The sequence below is a fragment of the Bombus affinis genome, chromosome 18 (assembly GCF_024516045.1).
Source record: "Bombus affinis isolate iyBomAffi1 chromosome 18, iyBomAffi1.2, whole genome shotgun sequence".
Classification (NCBI taxonomy): Eukaryota; Metazoa; Arthropoda; class Insecta; order Hymenoptera; family Apidae; genus Bombus; species Bombus affinis.
In genome coordinates this window covers 261,506-265,903 of record NC_066361.1, presented here as the reverse complement: position 1 = coordinate 265,903, position 4,398 = coordinate 261,506, and the positions used below count along the sequence as shown (strand labels likewise).

Here is a 4,398-nt window from a genome sequence, read left to right as displayed (position 1 = left end):
AGTTCTGGATAATGTGAGAGCTTTAGGAGACTCTAGGCCGTGTAGGCACCTGGAGAGTTGTAGGAAACTCTGAGAGATATAGGAACGGTGAGAGCTATAGGGAATACAGGAACTCTAGGTACCGTGAGAAATGATGAAGGAACTCTGAGAGATACAGGAACGGTGAGAGCTATACGGATTATAGGAACTCTAAGCACCGTGAGAGAAGACGTGACACTTAGAGATGCAGGAACGGTGAGAGTTATAGGGATTGCAGGAACTCTAGGCACCGTGAGAGACGATCTAACTCTTAAAGAGGTTGGAACGGTGAGAGTTGTAGGAAATGCAGGAACTCTAGGCACCGTGAGAGACGATCAAACTCTAAAGTTTATTCTGATGTGAGTACGGAGGAAAGCTCGGTATGGGTGTGCCCTTTGAACGAAGAACGCGGATTCGTTGCTTACATTTTCAGTTAAGAAAGTGAGGGCAATGATCCGCGATGCTGATTGGTTATGACCAATGTTGGGAAGGAAGATTGGAGGAAGAAGCCTCCTACGAACTTGGGTCCTAGGCGACATTGTTTATGGGGAGACTCGGATTTTCCGTTAGGTAGATCTCCGCTTTTTTCGTTAGGCCACTACCTGCTTTCTCCGCAATTCTTAAGAGCACGTAATAAACCCAAGGACCCTTCTAAAAAACCAGCTGAAAACACTTCTGGAATTAGAAAGTCCTTTCTGGCAAACAGATTGACTTAAACCATGTGTGCGAACAATGCAGTTAGGATTTCAACTTTATGGTGGGTCCTTAGGCCTATGGAGGGTTCGAAGAACGGCGCGTAGACCGTTGGCTCTCAAGCCGCGCGGGATGGAGTGCAGATGTGTTGCGCGGCGTAACAACGATAGCAGCTATCCATCCACTACGCCTTTGTGATTGTTCCGTAAGTTATGTCTTGTGCAAATATCACTATGATGAACTATTTAATTACTCAAATGAATTCATATTCAATTTGTTCCAGCCATACCCATATCACTGTTATTACAATAATTCAATTAAAACATGTTACGTTTGGTTTTTAATCTCAATTAGTTCATTTAGTTACATCGAGTCATACACCATATACAAATTTTCTATTGTTCAATTACAATGTCTATTGAACACTATGCTTATTGGATTTATAATCAGTATACAATGTCACCTTCATAACGCATACCATTATAACTCGATATTCTTACATTCGATGCCCATTATTATATCCATATTCTACTTATCGCTATCTTTATTAATATTTCCTACTAATATACCTTTAGCAGCTAGATATTTACTCTTATTTATCATGTGCTAATAGAACGATTTAACCTTTGGTGCTGTATTAAAGTATCTGTGGTGTGTATACTACCACATTTTGTATTTTCCTCCTTTAATATATTACATTATATGTTTATATATGGAATAGTTGGCTGCTGTTATTGACAATAATTTATGTTTAACATGACTCCAAGCTTTAAGTTGCATGTGGTACCTTACTATTATTTGCTTTATCTAATCCTCAAAACCCCTGTAACACCTTTTAAATATATCGTTACGTAGAGGTTTATACGTAGAGGATGGTTTGTACGTAAGGCATAATGACGAGATTGCTCGTTGTTGAAACCGTCGAATATATTTAAAATAATACATTAATATACAGCCTGTATACGTTGAGTCGCTAGTACAAAGTATAAATCGCAAAATAAAACCGCGGATAAATACTCGCTAAATGTTCGTCGCGTAACTCGGTAGATACTCGTGATACTCCGAAATACTGCAGATATTCTTAGATACTGTCCTCTTTTCGGGTGCGTCAATTTATTTGTACTGGTCAAGGGAGAGTCGGAAAATTCAAATTCATCTTCATTCGACGGGTGCATGTAGCGACGACATTGTTTTGTCCGGAGTTTATTTGTCATTACTTTTCACGCGTCAAGGCTGTGTCAATGCCCCGAGGCAAAACAGCAACATGAGTCGCTCTCGATTCGCGTCGTCCTTTAACTCCTGCGCCGCTACAGGTATTTGACCGCTCTATTTATGAGTCTCTCCATCGTCATAGTATTTACCGGATTATTACAAATATAGACAATAGCCATCTTGAAACCTTCACCTTGTTAAAGTAAGTTTTAATTCTTGTTTTAATATTACTACCAATGATACCTATTGCTCAACTAAATCTTTAATGTGAATAGACTACAGCAAATATTTTGATGATTTGTGTATCGCTACTCTTTCCTCTTTTAATTCCTTATATATTTCTACAATTTATTTATTTATTTACAAATCTCAATTTAATCATTCTATTAGTTTGAGCCCAATCTAATATCAATTTCTATTAATCCAATATCTATATAACCATATAATATATATGTCGGGTTATCGTTAGGTTCAAGGGCGTGTAACGAATCTTCATTCGGACTAGCCATCACTCTTGTACAACAGAGGTTATATTTGCTGGTAAATATGGTTTTTACAGAGCTTGACAAATAACAGTGGTGATTAGACACCCGGTATATTAATGAGAATGGTAACTCTTTGTTAAACGTAGAATATATTTTGAAGCACAAAGTAACGTTTGCTATGACAGTAGGTATATACCGCACATAAAGACGATGTGAAAACTCTCCAAGATGAGCGCAAGAATAAAAGACTGATGGAAACTTTCCTCTCCTTATGATCGATCCTTGATTGAGGTATGGAGTAATTGCGTAGCTCTCCTTAAAAGATATAGTTGTAGTGGTACTCGACAGTAAACATTCCGACGGTTTCTGTCTCGTGGTTCGCCACACACAGACCCTATCCTTCGAATAAGATGATTGCCAGATGTCGATACTTTGTCACAGTATATTTCCAGATAGCCTAAGCACCCACTTATAAATCTTAGGATTTAATTAGCTAAGGTTCTTCAAACGGACAAATAGTCCTATCAGTCCCTAAATTTATCACCTACTACGGAAAGATACGGGAAATCTGCTTTTCTCACGAACGACGCTTCGCGCTAGTAACTTTCTCTCAAAGGCAGCTAGCATCCTTCTTCAACCACCAACATGGAAATTGACCACTTAGCAGCAACATCCATTTCACTTTCCGAACGATGGCTTTCCTCGATGAATCCGATGATCTCGCATTCTTAGACACATCCCATCATGGTTTTCCTCTGCAGCATCATCTTCACAGAAAGTCAGTCGTTACACTTTTTTTTCACCCTTCACGATCTAAGCTTACATTGCGAAACCAAATTATGTTCTATCAATTTATCTACTATTCTTTAGTTTGTTCATACAGGTAATAATATATTGGGTTGACAACTAAGTGATTGCGGATTTTGTCATTACCACCTAATGAAAACACCCGCAATCACTTAGTTGCCAATTTAATAATTTAAAGAAATATGTAAGAGATTTGTGATTTGAATTTATAATTATAAAATGCTGTGTACAAGTTCTAATACAAAAATAATAATTGCAAATATTGCATTATGATACCGGTTAATGAAAAATGTGTTAATAAGTTCGGATAGTAAGGGATCGCATAAATATTTGACGACAATAATTGTTAGTCCTAACGCGAAAACGATATTACGTTCCTTTCATAATAATCTTATCGCGTCTCTAGAATTCATAAATCATAAATGTACATATATATATATATATATGCATATGATTTGAATTACAGCCAGTTTGAATTATAGATGAGTAAAATAATCACAATTGTCTCAGTGTACTAAGATCTTCACGGTTGATGTGTCAACTTGGTCATTGTTGGTAGTTATCATCGACTACTCAGAAAGTTTACACGTAATACTCCAATAGCCGTGATCGTCTAATGGTCAGGACACTACGTTGTGGCCGCAGTAACCCAGGTTCGAATCCTGGTCACGGCAATGTGCCAATGTACATTGTCACGGTGGAGGTTTATTTTTTTTTTTTTTTTGTTTATTTAATTTTCTCAAAAGTTTTCTGGGCTAAGTATTAATAAAAATAAAAATTTGCGATTGAATCAGGATTCTCTTTGTTACGTCTCGTGAAAATGTCCGCGCGACGTCCTTCATTGTCTGACCGTTAAGGTCCAAATACCGTTAGAGAAACCCTCAATAAGTCCAAGAACCCACCATAAACTTTAATCTCTAAAGTCATTGTTCGCACATATGATTTAAGTCAATCTGTTTTCCCGGAAAGACTTTTTAATCCTGCAAGTATTTTCGGTTTATAGCTGGTACATAAGACAGATCTTAGGTCTATTGTACATTCTTACAAATTACGGAGATAGCAAGTAGTCACCTAATGGGAAAAACCAAATAGTAGTCTAACGGAAAAGCTGGTTTTTCCCATAAACAATGTCGCCCATGAACCACGTTGGTAGGAGGCTTCTTCCTCCTATCTTCAATCCCAA

The 4,398-nt window shown here is 37.5% G+C and overlaps 1 non-coding gene across 1 annotated transcript; it reads left to right on the top strand.

Annotated features, from left to right (window-relative positions):
- Positions 1 to 3,817: 3,817 nt before the first annotated feature.
- Trnah-gug (transfer RNA histidin (anticodon GUG)) lies at positions 3,818 to 3,889 on the top strand. Its single transcript has one exon. It is a non-coding gene; the product is annotated as a tRNA-His (tRNA).
- The last annotated feature ends 509 nt before the right edge of the window (positions 3,890 to 4,398 follow it).